This window comes from Medicago sativa, chromosome 3, assembly GCF_051527215.1.
Source record: "Medicago sativa cultivar Bolivia chromosome 3, Bolivia_mono, whole genome shotgun sequence".
NCBI lineage: Eukaryota > Viridiplantae > Streptophyta > Magnoliopsida > Fabales > Fabaceae > Medicago > Medicago sativa.
This window is the reverse complement of record NC_140751.1, coordinates 64,995,713-65,009,513: the sequence shown is the minus strand read 5'-3', so window position 1 is coordinate 65,009,513 and position 13,801 is coordinate 64,995,713. Positions and strand designations below refer to the sequence as shown.

Below are 13,801 nucleotides of genomic sequence, written 5' to 3'. Positions count from 1 at the left end.
TCTTTGGCTTTGAAGTAATCTTAGCCTTAGAACTAGAAGCTTCAGGTTCTGATTGAACAACAGTTTCCAACTCAGCCCCTTCTGGTACAAAGAATGTTTTCAGACCTTCCTTGATGCATTCACAACAAGACTTTAGATTGGTTTTCTCCAGTTTCACTTCTGGAAAACCAATTCCTCTGCCATTGTTCTTGTAAATGCTATAAATCATAGAAGCCACTCTGCTTCTGTCAATGCCAGATATAATGAAGTCTTCAAGAGCAATTTCATGATTACTTAAAGGTTTTTCATTACACTTTTCTTGTAGCTTCTGACATAAGAACCTGAGCTGGTCTTCATATGTTTTACACATGAAGTCAAAGCCCCTAAGTCCCTGTTCAGAAGCTTTCAGATCCAATAGAGTTGATTTTTGCTGTTGTACCAAATCAGCATATTTTTCTTTTAAATCCTTCAACTCATTGGTTCTTACTTCAAAATGTGTAAGAAGTTCTTTAAGTGACTCAACAAGTTCATCTCTGGGAATTTTGGAATATACCTCATTTTCATCTTCTGAGTCTGAATCTGATCCAGCTTCTGAAGTTGCTGTTGCTACCAACCCAACAGCTACCTTTGCATCTTCATCAGCTTCCTCTTTATCGGATCCAGATTCACTACCCAAATCATCCCAGGTTGCCATTAAACTCTGCTTAATCTGCTTCTTGAATTTGCTTGGTTTGAATGTAGACCTCTTTGACTTGTCCTTTGACTTTTCTCTTTGAAGATCAGGGCATTCAGCAATGAAGTGACCTGGCTTCTTACAGTTGAAGCATCCCTTCTGATCTTCTTTCCTTGAGCTTCTGGAGTTACCCCTTCTGGAGAGAAACTTTCTGTTCTTCTTGGCCAGATATTGAAGTCTGTTTGAGAGCATGGCCATTTCAGCAGTATCTGGTTCAGAGTCTGAACTTGACTGTTCTTCCTCTTCAGATTCAACCACTTTGAGAGCTTTTGATGACTTGCCTTTGGATGGAAGAGCTATTGATTTACTCTTCTTAGTAGACTCATGTTCATTAAGACTTAACTCATGAACTTTGAGAGAACTAACAAGATCTTCGACACTTAAAGTGTTTAAATCTTTAGCTTCCTCAATGGCAGTCACTTTTGGTCTCCATCTGGCAGGTAAGCTTCTGAGTATCTTGCTTACATGATCAGAAGCAACATAGCTCTTCTTTAGAATCTGTAGACCAGAAACTAAGGTTTGAAACCTTGAGTACATCTCCTCAATAGTTTCATCATCCTTCATTTTGAATAACTCATACTGATGTACAAGCAGGAGAGCCTTTGCTTCTTTGACCTTCTTGCTCCCTTCATAATTTGAACAGAGAGAAGCAAACATAGCTTTAGCAGTGGATTTGTCACTCATCTTCATGTACTCTGCTTTGGGTATGGCAGTGACAAGAGCTCCTCTGATAATATGATGCTTCTTGTAAAGTTTCCTCAGTTCTGGAGTATGTTTCTTTCTATCCACAGCAGCTCCTTCTTCATCAAGGACTAAATCACCAACACCATCTTCCAGAATATCCCATAATTCTTCATCTAGGCTCATGATGTAACTGTAAAAGTTGGTCTTCCACCAAGAGAACTCTTCAGCATCTCCATTGAACTTTGGAACTTTTCCAATACTGGTTTTCTTACTATCACTATAATCATGTGAGACATGTTTATAGCTAGTATCACCAGGACCAGTAGGAGTAGGAGTAGACATGTTTTTCTCAGATCTTTGACTGTTGCACGGTTAAGTGATACACAACAGACCAAGGCTCTAGATACCAATTGAAGGTGAGAAAAACACAAGAAGGGGGGTTGAATTGTGTTTTTAAAAAATTCTTCGTTTCTCTGAACAACTGAATACACTGATCAGAAGCTAAGTGAGACAGCTTCTGAAGTGATGATCAGAATCTAAATGCAGCGGAATAAAACAGAGAGAGAGAAGAAGAACGACACAAAGCAATTATACTGGTTCCTTCCACAATCCGGAAGTAGTCCAGTCCCCCTTGCACTTCCAAGGAGATTTCACTATGAGTAATATCTGATTACAAATGCTCAAGCACACAAGCAAGAGACTTCCAATGCTCAAGCACACAAGCAAGAGACTTCCTTTGCTCAAGAACACAATCAAGAGACTTCCTGCTCAAGCACAACTGCAAGAGACTTCCTAACTAAACAAAATTACACAGAAAATTGTTTAAGGTTGAACACTTGATATACAATCAGAGGTGCTCACAATACAAATCAGATACAGACTCAATGGACTTAAGAATTTCTAAGATATGACTTTGAGACACAGAAATTCTAAGTGAATGCAGAACAATTTCAGCAGAGGTTTGGTACTTGTGAAAATCTTTGTGAGTCTTTCGTTCAGCGTTCTTGCATTACCAATTCTCTAGGTCTTCACTCCTTTATATAGAGGTGTGAAAGAGACGTTGTGAAATTGCCAGCACACCAAAGAGTCGTTGTTGAAGCTTGATCTTTCACCAATGATCTTTTGCCTGATTTGGTTGTTGTCCTATGAAGAACAAATTTGAAATCCATTCCTTATCCAAAGGAACATCTATGCAGGCGAGACCGTATTCTGGAGCTGTTTTCTTGTCTTGAAGTGCAGACACAAAACAGAGTAGTGGAGAACGTGGTTGTACAATTCGTACAAAGTACAATGTCAACGCTTTCGTCCAAATTGCAAACACACACCTTCAAACACCTTTGAAATGACCGTTGCAAGCTCCACTAATCCTTTGTTTGTGTTTTCGAATCCAATAGACAGCTTTTGCATTGATGATTCTTCAATTCTTGATTCTTTGCAAATCCAGTTGATATTCAGCTTCTGGTGAAATGGCTTCTGATGAGGCAGCTTCTGATGATGCAGCTTCTGATGATGCAGCTTCTGATGAGATGACTTCTGCAGCTTCTGATGATGCAGCTTCTGATGATGTGACTTCTGGACCTCTTGTCTTCAGGAGCACTATTCTTCAGGAGCAGCTTACTTCAGGAGCGCTATTTCTTCAGGAGCAGCTTGACTTCAGGAGCGCTTTTTCTTCAGGAGCAAGTTGCCTTCAGGAGCGTCCAAGCTTCAAATTTTTGTTGTTTCCATAGCTCTTTATTTGCTCATTCAGAACCAATGATGATGTAACTTTATAATTATGGTCCTGTACACTTGAACAAATATTAGCTAATCCAATTTACAATTTTTAATACCTTGTTATCATCAAAACTCTTTAAGGTTTATTGTTAAACACATTTTGTTCCAACACGGTGGGCATTGATGCAAACCAAAGTTCAAAGAATAAAGCACCGAGCAACAAAGACAAGGTGTTGAAAGAACCAATGTCCAAAGGAGCAATCGAATAAATGAAGAAAACAATCAAATGCTCTGAAATATGATGCAACACCTTCACCTCCAAAGTCCACTATGGACCTCAATAAAATTGTGAGCTTTCCTCTTCCTCTACTCTTCTCTATTCTAATTCTTCTTCTTCTTCTTCTCCTTCTTCTTCATCATCTTCTTCTTCTTCTTCTCTTTTCTTTTCTTTTGAATCATTGAGGACAATGCTTCTCCTAAGTGTGGGGGGGCCTAATAAAGTGTCTAGAGTCGTAGTGTTCCCAAACTCCCTTGAACTTTATTCTTTTGTTTTGTTTTTATAGCAAGAGGCATGATTAGTAGCTTGTTTTTAATGTAAAATATGGCATAAAATTTTTTGTTTTGTCTCTTCTTTAAAAGTTGTTTCTTGTACATGAAAGTAGTTTCTTGTGTTTCTTGTGTTCTTGTTATACCCACATCTTGTTTTATTGTGAAAAATCTCCAATGAGAAAAGCACCCAGTTGCAATCTTTGAGCAAGTGTATGAATAGGTATTTTAAGGAGCACGTTCTATCTTTAGTGTTAACTTAGACCCTTTAAAGTCTTAAGAGTAAAAGTAGTATAAGTTTGTGTGGGAAAATCAAATGTTCTTAATTGTTATATGCTTAATTGTTAAAGTTATAATGGGGCGGGAGAATGGCACCAACATGTGGGGGAAAGGACAATCCCTAACTTCCTAATTGTGGTGGTGACTCCCTAATTTGAACTTAAAGTGAAACAAATTCATCAATGCTAGGGGGAAAGGACAATTACATCAAAAAAGACTTCCTACGCGGAGATGAAACAAATAATAATTTTGCAGCACTGCTTAGGGTGATTTTGAATCTAGGGGGAAAGGACAATTACATCCAAAAAGAATTCCTATGAGGATAGATAGCCCCTAAGCATCTGCAGCCCCTTTGTGCTTAATTGTTAATTTAATTTAATTTTAACTTAAATTCCCATCATTCTTATATGAAATGAAGAAAGGACTTTTCTCGGTTACTTTAGCATTAAGGATAGAACCTGTTCCTCATAATATCTGTCTTATACAGGAGCAAGAAAAGGGTTGGACTGCACACACACACACTCACTTGAGACTTGATGTTGGGTTGAATAGGTTCACGAGGAATGTTTGAAATTGTGATTAGTGTACTTGAAACAAAACCTTCAAAGAGACTTGTGTTTTCAATTGCATTGCCATAATTAATCCTTTTATTTGCTGCTATGTCCATTGCCTTTTGCTTGAGGACAAGCAAAGATTCAAGTGTGGGGGAGTTTGATGAGTCATAATTTAGTCTAGTTTTATGCATTATTTAGTATCGTTTTATTTAGATTTGGTTTTATTTTATTTTAATATTATTTCCTTTTTGAATCTTTTACTTTAAATTGCATTTTATTATATTTTAGGAACGAATATATGGTGGAAGGTGTCTTGGAGCAAAAGAAAGAGGACTGGAGCAAATACAGTACAAGAATACGAAGATACGAGACAAAAATATGTCTCTACCAAGTCAGAAGCTTGGCACGGCCCGTGCCAACATGTGGCACGGCCGTGCCACCCTCCAGGACCACTTTTGCTGCTTTTCTTCAAGCCCAAGTTACTCCGTTGCAGCTTTACTGTTTTGCCCTTATAGTAGCTTAGTTTCTAAGTCAATTGTAAAGCTATAAATAGAGTAGCACTCCATCATAAACATTCATCTTTTGTTCTTGGAATAAAAGTTCACTTTTATATTATTGTTCTTTTACTTTATTGCTTTCTCTCTTCTTCCCCCATGTCTACAATGAACGTTAGTGAGTAGACTCTTCTTTGTCTTGGGATTGTTGGATAAGTCTAATAACGTAATCCGAATCAAGCCAAGCCTTAAACCCTAATTATATGTTACCTTAATTCCTAATCTAAATTCACCGTTTTAACATGAATTAATTATTATCAAACTGTGGAAGCGAACGCGGAGGGTTTGATAATGGTTAATTCATCATCACAGATATCAATTCATAAAGCGAACGCGGAGCTTTGATATCCGAACAAGTGAATTTAGACAAGGTTTGCGAAACATGAGAATAGTCTAGCAAACCTTGGGACACATAAAGTTTCGATCTTCAAGGGTCCCAAAGGCAATCACCCATGAGAATAGGTGTGGTTGTTGGAGGGATACACTCACTGACTTCGAGAGAAGCTGTGATATGCTAAAGAGAAACTTGTCCTTAGAAATTAAGATTAACGCATAATTATAAGTTTAAGGCTTGCTTGTGAAAAGATTCGTTGTTATGATGAACCAATAATCCCAATGCTCTTTTATTATTATTATTGTTATTTACCTTCAGCCCTTTTTATAATCTTTCTTCCTTCCTAATCATTATCTAAAAGTTAATCGGATTCATAACTCCCTAGCGGAACGATACTCTTTTACTACTATTACTTCGATAGACCGTGCACTTGCGGTTTGGCTCTATCAATCGCCATCGTGGGCCTGTCCTTACTAGGCCTTAGTTGATTGGGCCTTGGCTTGTCAGGTCTTGTAGCCGGCCTGGAACAAAATTCAAACCAATTTCTTGCACTAATTTTTCAGATTTTGAGGAACTTTGGTTGTAATTCTTGTTATTTTCCCTTTTATAAAACACAGTTATGTTCAAAAATTTCAGCAACATGACATCCATTCATAATAAATTTTAATACACAGTTACATTACAATGGACTTAACTGCCTAAATTACCCCATTAGACACTACATACCTAACCCTTTCAATTACTTCAATAATACATTGATCCTTTCAAAAGTACAATAGTCAACACCCAAGACACATTGTCCTTAATTAACTTCAACTTGAGTTCATCATCATGGTTTCTTGACACATTGTCCTTCTTCTTCAAATCATCAATCATTCTCAAAAGAGACAAAATATAATTTCATTTGATAGTTCTGTCATCTTCTCATCAATTCAATTAAACAAATTGGAAGTTTTGTACCATGTAACTGAAACAACAGAGAAGTCACAAAACGAAGAAAAATCGACGAACCCATGGAGGATGGAAAAAGAAGTTTCTAACAATAACGAAAATGGAACAAGAAGTACAACAATTGAAGATAATAACAAAGAACAAAGATTGGGGAAAATTCAACTGAGGGACCAAATTGGGGAAAAATTGAAATAGAAGAAGGACTGGGGAAAAATTGAAATAGAAGAAGGACTGATTTCGCTAATCTCGTAAAACAGATACCCAAAACCGCAATTAAGTATAATTATGCATTTACAATGTAATATTTTTTTTACACATGCATTCAATCAAATAACACTAAATGTCATGTTTTTAGGTTAGTTCCTAAAATATTTTTAAAATCATCCATGCGGCATGATATTATTCCATGCACCCGTAAAAAAGTTTTACGTTAGTAGTATATATAAATATAAATAAATTAAATTCTTTAACAATAAGTAAAGGCTATATAATAAAAGTTTCTAAATCTACAATTCATTGACTAGGAATTTTCTTATTCACGTTATCAAATAACAACATGCATGCAATTACTGAAGAATCAAGCAACACAATTTTATATCTTCATTCATGCATATTTGAACTATAAGTCAACAACTCTAGCTTGCATTTTACACGAACTCTAAACTCCATCATTTAAAAGAAACGAAAATGATTCAATGAAAGTGAAACAAATACCAAACAACAATGTCGTTGGAGAAGCTCAGGGTCCCTATAGCCATAGCCATCACGACTCTCAGAGCCTCTTTGACGAATCTCCACCACCATGTTCATCACCGTCAATGGACCGAACTCATAGACCGTAGCACCATCTCCATTCCAGAATCACTCACGGAAGCCTTTTTCCGAATCCGGAAGAACGTTTACTACTTCCACATCAACTACATCATTGTGTTAATGTTTGTTCTCGCAACGTTGCTCCTCTCGCGTCCTCTTTTGCTCCTTCTCCTCATTTCCCTTGTCGGTGCGTGGCTTTTTCTCTACACTCTCCAGCCACCCGAGAAGAAACTCGTGATCTTCGACCGCGTGTTTTCGAAAAATGAGTTACTGGTTGTGCTGATTGTAGTAACTATTGTGGTGGTTGTGGTGACGAGCATTGTATCGGTGATTGTCTATGCTGTGATCGTGGGGGTGGGGATTGTGTGTGCTCATGGAGCGATTTGTGTTCCGGAGGATTTGTTCCTTGAGCAACAAGAACCATGGTCCTGGTATTTTGGCCTATTTCCCTTAGTTGAAAATGGGTCCATATCTAGGAGTTCATATGAGCCTAATAATAGTATAGTATAGTTTTTTAACTCTTTTTTACATTTACTACTCTTTTGGTCTTATTTTAATAGTCTCTTTAATTAGTATTTTTACTTTGTCTCAAAATAATTGTTACTTTAGAATATTAATGTATTATTTATTTATTTTGCCACTAATATATCAGTATTTATTGAATTTGAGTTGGAATCCTCTTTATTTCTTTCATTTGAAGAAATATAGATACAATTTTTTTTTGGAAAAAATATAAAATAATTCATGATGGTGGGATCCACTATAAATTTTGTGTGTGTGTGTCTCTCTCTAAAAGACATCCTCCATTTATTTTAAGAAATGGAGAGGATCTTTACCCATTGAATTTCATCTCACTTAACTACTTCACTGACTACAATTAATAAGGTGTATTACAAGCTCAATCCACACTAGCTTCATAGCTTAGATTATTGATGGGGGATTCAAGTTCAGTGGTGTCAGAATCACCTTTGTCAACCAGTGGAGGTTCTTTTTGAAAGTGATTGAGGCGGCTCGCGTTTTTTGCCATAAAAATCGGATGGGTTCCCCTTCACAATGGCATGACATTGAACAGATAAGTGAATTTGGAAGATATCGACGTCAAGAGAAATGAAGAAAGAGGGATAATAGTTGGTGATTAATGATTTGTATAAATTTTACGCTTTGTTTGGTAAAAATAGCGGATAGCTGATAGCAGATAGCTTATAGTTGATAACTAATGACTGATACTTTATAGTTGATTGCTTAAGCCTGATGACTAATAGCTGATAAGCTAATTAAAGTGTTTGGTAAAATTAGCGGTTAAATTAGCTGATAAATGTAAATGACATAAAAGGACATTTGTAATTCTAATTAAATTATTAAATTATGTTCTTAATATATATTTTATATATTATTAAGTTATTCTTGTTTTCTCTTTCAAGAAAAATATTATTTTTTCTGCTGAAATTTTATTTTAAATTTATTCCATTTCAGTTTTTATACTACAAAAAAATAAAGTATAAAATTTGTTTTAGAAAAATAAAGTATAAAAATTTATTTTAAAATAAAAATTCTTACAAGAAAAAAAAAGTTAAAACAAATCGTAATATACATCTTGTCAAAAAAAATCGTAATATACTCCATCCATTTCTAAATATAAGCAAAATTGACTTTTTAGGTTCATTATGATGTATGTGGTCCATATTATGAATCACATACATCATTAAATTAATGAACTTAAAAAGTCAATTTTACTTATATTTAGAAAATGAGGGAGTACATGGCAACTGAAAATGTAGTAACAAAATAAAATAGAGGCAAAGCATTGAAAATGTAATAAGTGTGTTTTAATATATAATAAAGGGCAAAGCTCAGTTTTAATTAAAATGATAAGGGTAAAAATATAATAAAAAATGATAAGCTAAAAATTATAAGCTTAAACGCTACTTGAAATAGCGTCTAAAAAATAAGCTATAAGCTAGTATAATCAGCTATAAGCTCGTGATGAAAAGATTGTTATCAAACGTAGCTTATTTTGTCATACAAGCTTATAAGCTATTCACTATAGTTAACTTTTTGGCCTTGCCAAATAGAGCCTGAATGTGCGATGATTGTGAGGAGTTTGAAAAGAAATAAAATTAAGGAGTTAATGATTGGCCAGAAGGTGCATTTCTTGGCCATCCAAGAGACAAAGTTGGAGAGCGTGACGACAAAATCTTTGTTGTAACTTATGGGGAAATGAAGATTGTGATTGGGTGTTGTTTCATTTGGAGAGTAATAGCGAAGGGATAATATCCTTATGGAATAAATCAAACTCAAGACTTATTTTCTCTTTCTTCGATGAAGGTTTTGTTGGAGTTTGTTTGGAGTGGGAGGATCAAAATCAAAGATGTATAATTATAAATGTGTATTCAAAATGTGACTTTGTAGCAAAAAGAAGGTTGTTGGAACATCTTTTTGGAGATGAAGATGACATTAGGGGAGGGAGCTTGGTGTATTGTTGCTGATTTTAATACGGTGTGTAGGTTGGAGGAGTCGGGGGGTAGGTGCGGTGGTGAACTCAGGTCATATCTCAGAAATGAACTTTTTTAATTCTTTTTTGAGGGAGGTGGAGTTGGAGGAGGTAAATGTGTTAGGTAGCAGTATACTTGGTACCGTTAGAATGAGAGAACGATGAGCCACATTGATAGAGTTATCATATCGAATGAGTGGACATAAGCTTAGGGTGATCCTCCCTTTGGGTGCTTCCAAGAGATATGTCAGATCATTATCATTTGGTACTAAAGGTGGAAGGGTGGGATTCAGAGCCAAAACCTTTTTGGTTTAATAATCATTGGTTGGAGAACCAAGATTTTCAAAAGGTGGTGGGGGAGGGTTGGAAGAATCAAAATGTTAGGTGGTGCATGAGTTTTGTTCTTAAAAGGAAGCTCAAATCTCTTAAGAGTGTGTTTGGATGAGATAATTTGGAAATTTTAAAGAATTTAAAATTCTAGGCAATTTACCTCAAAGTATTTGAATTCTCTCATAACATTATATTTTCTCAACATCACATTACATTCCCCCATTCAAACAATGAAATTCACCTCAAAGTACTTGAATTCCCTCATAACATTACATTCCCTCAAAACATTCTCCCATCCAAACATACTCTAAGAGTAAGCTAAATGAATGGTATAAGGAGGAATATGGAGGGAAGGAGACAATGATTTTGAAGTTGGTTGAGGAGATATGGGAGCTAGATATTCGAGGTGAATTGGGAAGTTTGTCAAATCAAGAGATGTAGATCTAAAAAGAAGAAATCATTTGAAAGGATAAAGAGGTGTTAGTTATTCAAAGATCAAAGTAGAAATGGTTAAAATAGGGGATGCAAAAACATTTTTTTTCGTTTCAATAGCATAAACACTACTGAGGCCTTAAAGTTGGAAGGTGTATGGTTTCAAGCTCATAGTGAGGTGAGAGACGAAATAGTGCATTATTTTCTAAAAGGTCATGTTAACTTGTGCCCTTAGGGCACATGTTAAACAACCTAAAAAGGGCAATTTTGTATTGGAAAACACAATATGACAACTTTTAAGAAGTTGATTGCACGCATTTTGATATGTGCATTTCTATAATGAGTATCTTAACATGTGCCCTTGAGAGCACAAGTTAACATTTGCCTTTTATATATTAAGTTTCAAAAATTCCTTGGGAGTGTTTGAAGTTGGATGAGGTGTCTTTCTGAGACTCTCCGATGAGGAAAATGGGGGTTTGATAGCCAGTGGCGTATCCAGGACCCTGGCCCAGGGGGTGCAAAAAAAATTCATGTAGTTAAAACTTTGCAAATTCAATCATTTTTTTTCTTGTCAAAATTACTTTTCTTTTATATTAATTACTATTTTTTTATTTAAATTTGAATTATACGTATATTATTTTGGATTTGATCTAAAATTAGAAAATTGGTTTATTAAGTAAAATTATAAATAAATAAAAAATAAACAAAGGATACATTTAGAAGAAAAAACCTACACCATTATATATATGTATATATATTTTACAAAACCCTACACTAATATATAGTAGTAATATTTATAACGACTATAGTAGTACATACAATGAGTATACATAATAATATCCATAATAATAACTATTTTCCATCTTTTCTTGTCAAAAAAAAAACTATTTTCCATCTTTTAATTTATCCAAAAAGAGTACTTTTGTCAAATAAAAATCCAAAAGAATGCTTATAAGTTACATACGGGGTAAGAAAAAGAAACATCTCTTAACGACCACTCTTGGCCCAAAGTAACATTTGACCCAAGTCCATGAATAAGATACATACAAAACCCTAGTTAATTGTTGGCTAATCATTAAAACAAAAGTTGCCGCCTCCCTCATCTTCTTCTCTGGTTCATTTCTAGTTTTATACTCCTTCCACTTCTCCTTCCAGTATGCTGGGTTACGATTCACCTTCACTTCTTACTTCAGTTTTTTATTTCTTTGTGACAAAATAGTGAACCACGGGTGCAAAGAGAAATTTTCAGGGTATGCAAAGTGCAATAAATATAAGGTTATATGTGCAAATTTTGAAATTTCAGGGTGTGCAGGTGCACACCCTCACCTCTATGTAGATCCGCCCCTGTTGATAGCCCTGTTCACATTGGACGAAATAGAGGTGATAGTACTGATATTTACTTGGTACCAATCATCAAAAGCACTAACATTTACTTTTTTTTTTGAAAGAAGCACCAACATTTACTTGGAAGCTAATGATGGACTAGGTTGCTACATGTACTGTGTTGTCTAGTTGAAACAATTGACATCATCTCATGGTCGATCCTATGCATTTTGCCTTAACGCTTTTGATGGTAAAACTCACTTATTTGTTTACCTGCTTTTTATCATTCAAATGTAATCAAATATTCTTTCATGGATCGGAGTTGCACGAAGTAGGGTGTATACTGTATATGGTTCATAAACCAAGTCAAATTACGCAATGAGCTATTTCGTAAAAATAAAACATCCATCATGTCAACATGGTTTAATTGGTAGGGATGTTGTAATATGTAGGGACCGGAATTTAAAATAGAGATTCTCCACTTATTCATATAAATGGGTGGATTTTCTAAGTTGAGATCCTCTTCATTTACGGTTATCTCCATTTAGAAAGAGAAAGACACAAACAATCTTGAAAAAAGTATACAATAATCAATAGGGATGACGGGCACCCGCAAAAAATACCCATGGCGGGCGGGTAAATACCCGCATTTTTGGGTATGGGCTTGGGCACGGGTAATTGCCCGCAAATTTGAACGGGTATGGGTGCGGGTACGGGCACTCTAGTGCCCACCCCGCCCCATGCCCGCACTTTATATAGACTATACCAATAATTTTATTTATATTAAATTTAGTTAATTAATCTTAAGTCTTTGATAATTATTGTAATATGCACTTGTTTTTTATAATTTAGATGCTTTTTATTTGGCTAAATAATATGATGCGTAATATTTTATATGTTGATTTAGCATATTTCATATCATATTTTAATTATGTTGTGATATTTTTTGTTATTTATTATTTTTTTCTTGTGAAAGTGCGGGTAATGGGTGCGGGTACGGGCACTTAGATACCCATAGGGTATGGGGACGGGCACCAAACTTATTGCCCACGAGGGTATGAGCTCGGGTATGGGGATTTTCTTAAAACGCGGGTATGGGGATGGGCACTATGGTACCCTGCCCAATGGGTACCCATTGCCATCCCTAATAATCAATGATGGCGAGACCCATTTATTGGAAACATTCATTATCTTTTTTTTTTTTGTCTCTCTCTAAATTGTTTACTCTATTTACTTTGATAAATGGAGAGGATCCTTACTCGGATTTTCTAGTCAATAGATTACTTGATCAAAAATAAAATATCTAAAATCAACATCTCTTTTAAACACTTTCTAACACTCATATTTTTATTGGGCGTGAAATCAATATATGTCTCACCACTATATGTGGTTTTCATTTTCAAAGTGTAAGACTCACATTTATTTAAACCAATAAAAGAATGAGTGTTAGAAAAAGTGTTCAAGAGAGAGTACTGATAGTAGTATTCAACATCTATTGAGAAATGAACTAGGAGAACCATTATACACTTTGTTGAGTGTGACACCCTAAACCAATTAAAAGATACAATTCCCTTTTTAATTTCAGATGAAAAAAGAGAGTAGATTACACTCCCCTCCCTTAAGAGAAGCTTAAATCACACTTCCCCCCTCTTATGTTAAAATATACACTTCACTCCCTTGAAAAGTAAAATTTGTACTCCCTTCCCATATAAGATGCTTGAATTACAACCTCATCCCTTAATAATTAAATATGCACTACACTTTAATTTATTTTAACATAAATAAATATTTTTATGATATATACTAATTTTGAACCACCTTTTAAGCAAAATAAATTCATTTCTTTATAATTTAAATGACAGTGATAATTAAATTTAAATATTTTGCTATCAATTTCATAATTTAGAGATTAAAATTTACTTTTAAATAACAACACTTTATTGTTCTTTAAAAAAAAACACTTTATTGTCTTTAGTAATTTTTCACATATTTTAATTTTATTTTGCGTTGTTTCATATTTAATAATAGAGTTTAAAACTATATGTTAACGAAATTGTGAATAAAAATAGCAAAAAATATGTATTC

The 13,801-nt window shown here is 34.8% G+C and overlaps 1 pseudogene; it reads left to right on the top strand.

Moving 5' to 3' along the window:
* Positions 1-7,008: 7,008 nt before the first annotated feature.
* LOC146939197 (PRA1 family protein B1 pseudogene) lies at positions 7,009-7,808 on the top strand (annotated as a pseudogene).
* The last annotated feature ends 5,993 nt before the right edge of the window (positions 7,809-13,801 follow it).